The sequence below is a fragment of the Ranitomeya imitator genome, chromosome 1 (genome assembly GCF_032444005.1).
Source record: "Ranitomeya imitator isolate aRanImi1 chromosome 1, aRanImi1.pri, whole genome shotgun sequence".
NCBI classification, from domain to species: Eukaryota; Metazoa; Chordata; class Amphibia; order Anura; family Dendrobatidae; genus Ranitomeya; species Ranitomeya imitator.
Genome location: NC_091282.1, coordinates 881055543 through 881067868, shown reverse-complemented (window position 1 = coordinate 881067868; position 12326 = coordinate 881055543). Strand labels below are relative to the sequence as shown.

The window sequence follows — 12326 nt, the reverse complement described above, 5'->3', positions numbered from 1 at the left end:
AATTTTGGCAAGGCACTTGGGAAACACTGTTGGCTCAATGGTACACTTTTTGTGTGCCACTATAAAGTGAAGACAGTATTCTTCAGAGTCTTATGGCTGTATCGAATGATTTTTTTTCATAGTAGCTTTTGAATGTTTTTTTTTTAGAAATCACGTATCTAGTTTGATTTTGCACTTTTAATATCGCATGTAGGGCATACATAGCTCTTTATATCTTTAATTTCTGTTGAGGTGACTTTCACACAAGAATAGTGAAACCAATTCCGTCAGATTACACATTGACACTGAGATGCTTTTTTCTTTGAAATGCATGGGAATCATTTAAACCTCCAAAGCCGATAGAAACAGATATGCTTTCGATGGAAAATGTGTAGTCTCTCAGCTTTTATAACTTTTCAGTAACTTGTCTTCTTGGTAACACTTTACGTGGACATTGCGTTTTTCTTCTGAATCAGAAACTGGTCATACTGATCAGCAACCCACAGGCAGGGTTTTTTTTTTTAGAGAAAGCTGTGTAAATGACAAACAGGCCACAATCGTATGTATTTCTTTGGAAGTTTTTAAATGTCACTGACAGACGTGCAATCATCAGGAGTAAATGGTAAACTGTCAGTCAAATAAATAGCAGCTGTCAGAAAAAGTTTCAAGAATTCTTAGACTTGAGGTTTTCCATGGAGAGAGTCAAACACAAATACCAACTTCTTATTGAAATCTATTACACCTAGCTTCCAATGGAGCCCACGTGTCTCGTGATATATTAAAAGAAATAAACAGGGCATCACCACTGAAAAATTCTGTGTTATAATGGAGTTTTACAGTTAATTCACATTGCCCCAATGCGATTGAACGATAATTATCTGGTTGCAGTGCACGTATCTGGAGCAGGCCTTTGCTTTTCAGTGATATTTGACTTACTATTGAACCAATAATTTCATCAGATATCCATTGTTTTGGCTGTAGGGACTCAGTTGAAATGTCCACTTTTGTAATTGTGTTCCATGGATAATAGTTTTGAGGCTCAAGTATTGATTTGTTTCTTATTAATGAGGAATTTTTAAGGTCACTGGTTTCTTCCTTTCCTCCTGCGGCAGTAACATTGAATGTAGTAATTTTAGATTTGAGAGGTTTGTGCGTTGTTCTTTCATTTGTTAAATTAGCATATTTATCTTCATATCCCGTGTGTAGTAGTCTATTTCCTGTTTCGTGGCCTTATTTACTCTTGAAAGTAGTCTTGATTTTTGGCTTGTTGGTAACAGGTGATCTTTTATCGTGGAGAGCTTTGTTTGTTTCATTTCTCTTGTGATAACACTAGGTCTTTTGAAGATTCACTTGAATGTCGTGCTTGTTATTTTTTGCTCTTGTTAATGGTTGACAACTTTGCATTAAGTTTGTAAAATTTAATTTGATCTCTGATATATGCTTGGAGCAGTGGAAAAAAAAATAACCAACGTGGTACCTTTCGTGTTAACCTTTTATGAATTATATCATGTTTCAATATCTTAAACCAATTTTCAACATGGCAGTTGCGTTCACGATTTAGTTTATCAGGTTTGATTGAATGATACAAGATACAGTGGAATGTAGGGTAGGTGATACTTGACAAAATAATCTACAGCTTCAGGGCAGTAAAGTAGGTTATTTGCTTTTGGATTATTGATTTTTCAGAAATAAATTCCTCTTCATGCTTCAGCTTGTGCTGAAGTGTCTTCCAAATGGGGAAATCCTGTACAAGGGTTGTTTTAGAGTACTTTCCTCCAGTAATTCTGCAGGGGACTCTGTTTCGCATGATTGAATCACTTCATGAAGCCGAAATCCTAGTATATTCTGAATGCATGTGTAAGTTTCCGATGTTAAGCATATTCTACATATGTCTGAAAATATTTTTTCAATGGCAGGAAGGCTTGTACATTCTTGCATTTGTGCAAATGCATATTTCAACACGTGTCACATCTTTATGTATTAATAAACATGACAAATGATCACAAATTGCTTTCATTGCATGGGCACAGCAGATTGTAATTAAGCATGTCTGTGGATTCCAACATTTTTGCTTTATGATTTGCCAACATAACTCTTAAGTACTCAGAAATAGACATTTGGTTAAATGACAAATTTACAGATTGTAGAAGGACCCAGCTATGATCCGTAACCACATGAAATGGTGACAAATTAAAACCGGTTGTATGCATATGCCTTTTTAAGTAACTCAACAGAAAGCATACAATAGGCACATTGTGTTCATCTGCCAAAAACTCTACTAATGGTAAAGGTGGGTGAACTTTCTTGGGATGTTTAAACATTGCAGCATAGTACAACATTTTCTTCTCACTGTGTACATTCTTTGTAAGCGAACCTGTGGCATCAAAGTATAAAACACGTTCATGAAAGTTTGCATAATCCTTGAAGAGCCGAATTTGTTGTTCACTGTAGAGCGCTAACATAAATGGATTACCTGGGTTCAGCTGAATGTACTCACTGAGTTTACATTCATAATTTTGATTTTTGTTGGTATATATTCTGGAGGCTTCAATGTCTTCAAGTAGGTTAGAGGAAAATATTTGCTTTAATTTTGCTTCATATGCTGCTTGTTGAAAAACATGAAGATTCTTAATGTCTGTTATATTGTCAGCTTCATTTGACACTTCATTTCCTTTATGCACATGATCTTGGTAAGTTTGGCTACTACCAACTAGTGCAGCACATTTTGCTGCTTTTTCTTTCTTAGACTTTGACAAGTTTCAAGACTGATCATCTGAATCTCTTTGTAAACTGGCATGTGTGCACTTTTTATTTGCAATAACACTTTCAGCGGAAAGAGATTAGGTTCTTTGTCCATACGAAAATGGAAGTGTAAACAATCATTAACTTTGCAGCATGCTTTAACATTTAGATATGGGGCCCTTCGCTTTCTGGATCCTGTTTTCTTGAGCTGGTTGTATTAAAATTTCAATGCACACTGTGGTCAAAACTCTCTCACTTTATTATAAAACATGTTGCACCAGTCTCCAATCAACCACTTCCCATTCTTTGGTCTAATGTTCTCCCACTCACATTCACTTAGCACAGAAAACTTTACTTTTCTTCCATGTGCTTCAATGGTTTTACTCTTTTTTTGGGGTTATCTTGCACCTTCACGCAGACACTGCCATTCCATGATGATGATGACAGTCTTTCTATTTTTTTTGTGATCAGCATGGAATTTTCTTCCTGAGTAGTTAGCATGGATTCAGATGAAACATTGTCTTTAGCTGTTGGGGTCCTTTTATAATATGAATTTTTTTGTTTACTAGAGTATGAGCATGATGGCACAGTAGGATGTATCCTTTTGTGATGGTGAATTGCATAGACACTCTGACCTTGATCAGAGGTTGGTGTTGAATGTACAAAACGAAGCTTGCAATCTTATGTTACATCCTGATTTACTGTATCCGAAGATGAGTGTCCATCAGTTTTACTTCTATTTTGGAAAACTGGATTTGACAAATCACTTACATTGGATGATGTTTCAGAGAGGACATTAGAACTCCTTTTCCTTTTGAGGGAAACCATGATACAAAGGACCTTCTTTCAAAGCAGCAGACACAGTAGTTTGAACATAAGGCTTCACATTAGTTGATGATGAGGACCCTGCATCTTCAATTTCTGAAGGGTCACAAATGCTGCTCTCTTCACTTACAGCAGTTTTACTTAGTGAAGTTTCTGAATCACTGTTGTGCAGTGCTTCAGGAAAACCACAAATGGCAGTATCATGACTACTAGGTGTTAGACATTTTTCATATAACAGCACACAGCAGTTCTTCTGAATACTTTCCTCATAGTTTTGTAATTTGTTCACATTTAACAGATGCATCATTTAACATATTTATTTCATGTTTGTTGAAAACCACAGTTATGTAATGGCCTGAAGCTGATGTGCCATAATGTAGTATAGCACCAACAAGTTTGTAACTGAGTTCCATGTCCAGGTCCGCTCCTGTCCTGTTAAACATCAAAACATGGTCAAGCAAGACAGTGGATTCATTCCTTTGTTGTGAAGATTTCTGGCTACCTGCATTAGAAGGTTTACCGGTGGATTATCAAACTTCTCTGTGATCTTACTGAGGCATCTCTTATTACAGCCAAGACATCCATTGAGAAATCATTTAATCCTTAACTGAATCATGCTATAACTGTCGTACAGACGTCTGTGTATTTCCTGGTTTCAGAATTATGTATGTGGTTCTTTCTGGAATGCTCCCACACAAACCTCAAAATGAACATATTTTACATTTTCTCTATTTCTGCTTCAAAAGACAATGGAATGCAACAGACAAGGCTTCACATGAATCATTTTGTGTACCGTAAACAAAATGACAAGCAGAGCTAAGATCTTTGACAAACTTTTCCAGGTGAACTGTTCCAATGTGCTTACCCATCCTCAGATGGGAAAGGAATTTAAGCGCATGTAAGTACAACGAATTTCCACAAAACGTACTTATTTTTTCTGAATCCAAGCACACTTTCACAATGTTGCTCCTACTAATTGCATAGTTGCATTAACCCAACATGTATTTCCAAGGTTTTGAAGTCCACTAAAAGCTGGTTTCTTTTACGGCGCATGACATATCATTAGATAAACTTTTAAACTCCTCTGTCAAAAGTAGGCTGAAGCATGTTCTTTCTTTTTACCAGTTGGCCAGATTTCCCATGACTTACTTTCTGTCTCATTTCTGGGTGAGATTTCTAAAATTGATAGTATTTTAATCCATTTCTTGATAGAACGTGGTTCCAAACTGATGCTTCACTGAAATGATCTAAATCCTTCACTGAAAGTGAGGGATTTTCTTCAAGTAAACTTAGCACTGCTTCAACAATTTTTTCAGTACTGGGTGTAGTCGACTGAAATGATTTGTTGGTCTTCTTATACCAGACTTTTTTTTTACTGCTGAGGGCAGGGTCGAACTATTGCAAGAATAAGACAACAGTAGGATATTATTAATAAATAAATCTTTTGACTTTCATGCATTTTAATGTGTGAACTAACATGTACTTCACAGCTAGGAAATTGAAATCCTAACAGAAAAGACTACAGAAACAAAGTAAACATTTGTAATTACCGTATATACTCTAGTATAAGCTGACCCGAGTATAGGCTGACCCCCCCCCCCCTAATTTTGCCACAAAAAAACTGGGAAAACTTAATGACTCGAGTATAACCCTAGGGTGGAAAATGCAGCAGCTACTGGTAAATTTCAAAAATAAAAATAGATACCAATAAAAGTAAAATTAATTGAGACATCAGAAGTTGAAGTGTTTTTTGAATATCCATATTGAATCAGGAGCCCCATATAATGCTCCATACATTTCATGATGGACCCTTTTATGATCCGGTGACCTTGGAGCTGCATGAGAACTTTCACTGGAGAAAGTGGCCACTATACTGACCGCAATCCTGAACTTGACACCGCAACTAGAAGTAGCCGTGGAGTGTACCTAACACCTAGACACCTCGTCACAGCCGGAGGACTAAATACCCCTAAAGATGGAAATCGGAATACTATCTTGCCTCAGAGAAAATCCCGAAAGGATAGACAGCCCCCCACAAATAATGACTGAGTGGAGAGGGAAATGACATACGTAGAATGAAACCTGGAAGTAGCAAAGGAGGCCAGTCTAGCTAGATAGATAGAACAGGACAGAATATTGTGCGGTCAGTATTAAAAACTACAAAAATCCACACAGAGTTTACAAAAATCTCCAAACCTGACTAAAGGTGTGGAGGGTAAATCTGCTTCCCAGAGCTTCCAGCTTAACTGAATAAATCCATACTGACAAGCTGGACAAAACATAGAATGTACAGAACAATTAAGTCCACTACATGTGGACAGAAAAGAGCAAAGCAAGCACTTATCTTTGCTGAACTGGTCAGGATATCAGGGAAATCCAAGCAGAGATGTGAATCCAACCAGGGACCATTGACAAGTGGCACTGGCTGAAGGAAAGAGCCAGGCATAAATAGCCGAGCAGAAAGACAATCAGTGGAAGCAGCTGCTAAATCCAAGGAGCAGCCATTCCACTTAAAACCACCAGAGGGAGCCCAAGAGCAGAATTCACAACAGTACAGTACTGATGGTAATTGAACTGGCGATCCTCTTTGTCCGCTTAGGGCAGACAGAAATGACATGAGAAGCGTCGCCACAATAATAACAACCTATTTTGACGTCTGAAACCTTGTCGTTCCGTTCTAGACAGAATTCTATCACATTGCATAGGCTCAGAAATTTGCTCTGAGGATAACGCCACAGCGCGCACAGTTCTGCGCTCCCGCAGGCGTCGGTCAATCTGAATGGCCAGAGACATAGAATCACTCAGACCGGAAGGCGTGGGAAACCCCACCATAAGATCTTTAACGGATTCAGAAAGCCCCTTTCTGAAAATTGCCGCCAAAGGATCATTATTCCATTTAGTCAACACAGACCATTTTCTGAATTTCTGACAATACAATTCTGCCGCCTCTTGACCCTGAGACAGGGCCAACAAGGTCTTCTCCGCTTGATCCACAGAATTAGGTTCATCATATAATAGTCCTAACGCCTGAAAAAAGGAGTGAATACTAAGCAAAACCGGATTCCCAGATTCCAGGGAAAACGCCCAATCCTGCGGGTCGCCACGCAGCAGGGAGATTACGATTTTTACCTGCTGAATGGAATCACCAGAGGATCGAGGTCTCAGGTCAAAAAACAGTTTACAGTTGTTTTTAAAGCTCAAAAATTTAGACCTGTCACCAGAAAACAAATCAGGAGTAGGAATCTTCGGTTCTAAAGCAGGAATCTGAACAATATAATCAGAAATACCTTGCACCCTAGCCGCAATCTGGTCTCCACGAGAAGATAATTCCTGAACATTCATGCTTGCACCAGGCTCCTCAGCCACCCAGATATTAAGAGGGAAGAGAACACAGAAGAAGGGAAGAAAGGTCTTGAGCCATTTTTTTCTCTCCAGTCTTTTGAGATGCATTTAACTCATTGTTGGCCAGTTGTACTGTTATGATCCGGTGACCTTGGAGCTGCATGAGAACTTTCACTGGAGAAAGTGGCCACTATACTGACCGCAATCCTGAACTTGACATCGCAACTAGAAGTAGCCATGGAGTGTACCTAACACACCTAGACACCTCGTCACAGCCGGAGGACTAAATACCCCTAAAGATGGAAATCGGAATACTATCTTGTCTCAGAGAAAATCCCCAACGGATAGAATTCACAACAGGCCCCATAAGATGCTCCATACAAAATACGCCCCATATAATGCCCCATACAGTTCATGATGGGCACCATAAGATGCTCCATATTAAAATATGCCCCATATAATGCTGCACAAATGTTGATTATGACCCCATAAGATGCTCCATAGAAACATTTGCTCTGTATAATTTGGCAGTAAGAAATTTCAAATGTGGCCACTGTAGATTTTGCCATCTTCATTGTACGGATAATCCTATGAGAATAGGAGGCATTAATCATAGAATTCGGGATTTTATTTCATGCAAAACCAGATTTGTAATCTGTTATTTTGTGCCCTTGCAATTATTTCTATATCGGTAAAACGATCCGACCCCTTGTAACAAATTTTGTGAACACTATAATTCGATAGCGTCAGGTAAAGGGTCCGTACGTTTGATAAAGCATATGCATGAAAAGCATAAGGGAAACCCTGAACTGATGCGTTTTGCCGGCCTTGAAACCGTTAAAATTCCACCCCAGGGAGGTAATCACGATAAGCTGCTGCTGAGAGAGGAAGCAAAATGGATTATAAAAGCCGGTGCCCAAGGACCGAAATTAGATATGGCAATAATTTTATAGTGTTCTCGAAACGGGGTGGATAAAAATCTTGATTTTTTTAACCCCTTCCCGACCCATGACGCCACGTAGGCATCATGAAAGTCGGTGCCATTCCGACCCATGACGCCTATGTGGCGTCATGGAAAGATCGCGTCCCTGCAGGCCGGGTGAAAGGGTTAACTCCCATTTCCCCCGATCTGCAGGGACAGGGGGAGTGGCAGTTTAGCCCAGGGGGGGGTGGCTTCACCCCCTCGTGGCTACGATCGCTCTGATTGGCTGTTGAAAGTGAAACTGCCAATCAGAGTGATTTGTAATATTTCACCTATTATAACTGGTGAAATATTACAATCCAGCCATGGCCGATGCTGAAATATCATCGGCCATGGCTGGAAATTCTAATGTGCCCCCACCCCACCCCTCCGATCTGCCCGGTACACTGCCCCGCTCCCCTCCGTCCTGTGCTCCGCTCCCCCCGTGCTCTTGTCCGCTCACCCCCGTGCTCCAATCACCCCCCCGTGCTCCAATCACCCCCCCTGCACTCCGATCCACCCCCCTGCACTCCGATCCACCCCCCCCCGGTGCTCCGATCCACCCCCCCCGGTGCTCCATTCCAGCCCCCCCGTGCTCCGTTCCACCCCTCCCGTGCTCCGATTCCCCCCCCCCGTGGTTCCCCCCACCCCATCATACTTACCGATCCAGCCGGGGTCCCGTCCGTCTTCTCCCTGGGCGCCGCCATCTTCCAAAATGCCGGCCGGCAGATTAATTCCAAAGTGCATTTTGATCACTGAGATAGATTATATCTCAGTGATCAAAATAAAAAAAAAAAAATAAATGACCCCCCCCCCCCCCCTTTGTCACCCCCATAGGTAGGGACAATAAAAAAAAAGAATTTTTTTTTTTTCCACTAATGTTAGAATAGGGTTAGGGGCAGGGGTAGGGGTAGGGTTAGGGTTTCGGTATGTGCACACGTATTCTGGTCCTCTGCGGATTTTTCCGCTGCGGATTTGATAAATCCGCAGTGCTAAACCGCTGCGGATTTATGGCGGATTTACCGCGTTTTTTTCTGCGCATTTCACTGCGGTTTTACAACTGCGATTTTCTATTGGAGCAGTTGTAAAACCGCTGCGGAATCTGCACAAAGAAGTGACATACTGCGGAATGTAAACCGCTGCGTTTCCGTGCAGTTTTTCCGCAGCATGTGTACAGCGATTTTTGTTTCCCGTAGGTTTACATTGAACTGTAAACTCATGGGAAACTGCTGCGGATCCGCAGCGTTTTCCGCAGCGTGTGCACATACCTTTAGAATTAGGCTATGTGCACACGGTGCGGATTTGGCTGCGGATCTGCAGCGGATTGGCCGCTGCGGATTCGCAGCAGTGTTCCATCAGGTTTACAGTACCATGTAAACCTATGGAAAACCAAATCCGCTGTGCCCATGGTGCGGAAAATACCGCGCGGAAACGCTGCGTTGTATTTTCCACAGCATGTCAATTCTTTGTGCGGATTCCGCAGCGTTTTACACCTGTTCCTCAATAGGAATCCGCAGGTGAAATCCGGACAAAAAACACTGGAAATCCGCGGAAAATCCGCAGGTAAAACGCAGTGCCTTTTACCTGCGGATTTTTCAAAAATGGTGCGGAAATATCTCACACGAATCCGCAACGTGGGCACATAGCCTTAGGGTTAGGGTTGGAATTAGGGTTGTGGTTAGGGGTGTGATTAGGGTTATGGCTACAGTTGGGATTAGGGTTAGGGGTGTGTTGGGGTTAGTGTTGGAGTTAGAATTGAGGGGTTACCACTGTTTAGGCACATCAGGGGTCTCCAAACGCAACATGGCGCCACCATTGATTCCAGCCAATCTCGTATTCAAAAAGTCAAATGGTGCTCCCTCACTTCCGAGCCCTGACGTGTGCCCAAACAGTGGTTTACCCCCACATATGGGGTACCAGCATACTCAGGACAAACTGCGCAACAATTACTGGGGTCCAATTTCTCCTGTTACCCTTGTGAATCTAAAAAAATGCTTGCTAAAACATAATTTTTGAGGAAAGAAAAATGATTTTTTATTTTCACGGCTCTGCGTTGTAAACGTCTGTGAAGCACTTGGGGGTTCAAAGTGCTCACCACATATCTAGATAAGTTCCTTGGGGGGTCTAGTTTCTAAAATGGGGTCACTTGTGGGGGTTTCTACTGTTTAGGCACACCAGGGGCTCTGCAAACGCAACGTGACGCCCGCAGAGCATTCCATCAAAGTCTGCATTTCAAAACGTCACTACTTCAATTCCAAGCCCCGGCATGTGCCCAAACAGTAGTTTACCCCCACATATGGGGTATCACCGTACTCAGGAGAAACTGGACAACAAATATTGGGGTCAAATTTCTGCTGTTACCCTTGGGAAAATTAAAAAATTCTGGGCTAAATAATTATTTTTGAGGAAAGAAAACGTATTTATTATTTTCACGGCTCTGCATTATAAACTTCTATGAAGCGCTTGGGGGTTCAAAGTGCTCACCACACATCTAGATAAGTTCCTTTCGGGGTCTAGTTTCCAAAATGGGGTCACTTGTGGGGGGTTTCTACTGTTAAGCCACATCAGGGGCTCTGCAAACGCAACGTGACGCCCACAGAGCATTCCATCAAAGTCTGCATTTCAAAACGTCACTACTTCACTTCCGAGCCCCGGCATGTGCCCAGTGATTTACCCCCACATATGGGGTATCAGCGTACTCAGGAGAAACTGGACAACAACTTTTGGGGTCAAATTTCTCCTGTTACCCTTAGGAAAATAAAAAATTGCAGGCTAAAAGATAATTTTTGAGAAAATATATATTTTTTTTTATTTTCATGGCTCTGCGTTATAAACTTCTGTGAAGCACTTGGGGGTTCAAAGTCCTCACCACACATCTAGATTAGTTCCTTTGGGGGTCTAGTTTCCAAAATGGGGTCATTTCTGGGGGATCTCCAATGTTTAGGCACACAGGGGCTCTCCAAACGTGACATGGTGTCCGCTAATGATTGGAGCTAATTTTCCATTTAAAAAGCCAAATGGCGTGCCATCCCTTCCGAGCCCTGCCGTGCGCCCAAACAGTGGTTTACCCCCACATATGGGGTATCAGCGTACTCAGGACAAACTGGACAACAATATTTGTGGTCCAATTTCTCCTATTATCCTTGGCAAAATAGGAAATTCCAGGCTAAAAAATCATTTTTGAGGAAAGAAAAATTATTTTTTATTTTCATGGCTCTGCGTTATAAACTTCTGTGAAGCACCTGGGGCTTTAAAGTGCTCAATATGCATCTAGATAAGTTCATTGGGGGGGGTCTAGTTTCCAAAATGGGGTCACTTGTGGGGGAGCTCCAATGTTTAGGCACACAGGGGCTCTCCAAACGCGACATGGTGTCCGCTAACAATTGGAGCTAATTTTCCATTCAAAAAGTCAAATGGCGCGCCTTCCCTTCCGAGCCTTACCATGTGCCCAAACAGTGGTTTACCCCCACATATGAGGTATTGACGTACTCGGGAGAAATTGCCCAACAAATTTTATGATCCATTTTATCCTACTGCCCATGTGAAAATGAAAAAATTGAGGCGAAAAGAATTTTTTTGTGAAAAAAAAGTACTTTTTCATTTTTACAGATCAATTTGTGAAGCACCTGAGGGTTTAAAGTGCTCACTAGGCATCTAAATAAGTTCCTTGGGGGGTCTAGTTTCCAAAATGGGGTCACTTGTGGGGGAGCGCCAATGTTTAGGCACACAGGAGCTATCCAAACGCGACATGGTGTCCGCTAACTATGGAAATAATTTTTCATTCAAAAAGTCAAATGGCGCTCCTTCCCTTCCGAGCCTTACCATGTGCCCAAACAGTGGTTTACCCCCACATGTGAGGTATTGGTGTACTCTGGAGAAATTGCCCAACACATTTTAGGATCCATTTTATCCTGTTGCCCATGTAAAAATGAAAAAATTTAGGCTAAAAGAATTTTTTTGTGAAAAAAAAGTACTTTTTCATTTTTACGGATCAATTTGTGAAGCACCTGGGGGTTCAAAGTGCTCACTATGCATCTAGATAAGTTCCTTGGGGCGTCTAGTTTCCAAAATGGGGTCAATTGTGGGGGAGCTCCAATTTTTAGGCACACGGGGGCTCTCCAAACGTGACATGGTGTCCGCTAAAGAGTGGAGCCAATTTTTAATTCAAAAAGTCAAATGGCGCTCCTTCCCTTCCAAGCCCTGCCGTGCGCCCAAACAGTGGTTTACCCCCACATATGAGGTATCAGCGTACTCAGGACAAATTGGACAACAACTTTCGTGGTTCAGTTTCTCCTTTTACCATTGGGAAAATAAAAAAATTGTTGCTAAAAGATAATTTTTGTGACTAAAAAGTTAAATGTTCATTTTTTCCTTCCATGTTGCTTCTGCTGCTGTGAAGCACCTGAAGGGTTAATAATCTTCTTGAATGTGGTTTTGAGTACCTTGAGGGGTGCAGTTTTTAGAATGGTGTCACTTT

General features: G+C 41.5%; 1 long non-coding RNA gene across 1 annotated transcript in view; it reads left to right on the top strand.

Annotated features, from left to right (window-relative positions):
- Positions 1-12326, top strand: part of LOC138658189 (uncharacterized) — a 176501-nt gene that overhangs the window by 111320 nt on the left and 52855 nt on the right. The window lies entirely within an intron of this gene.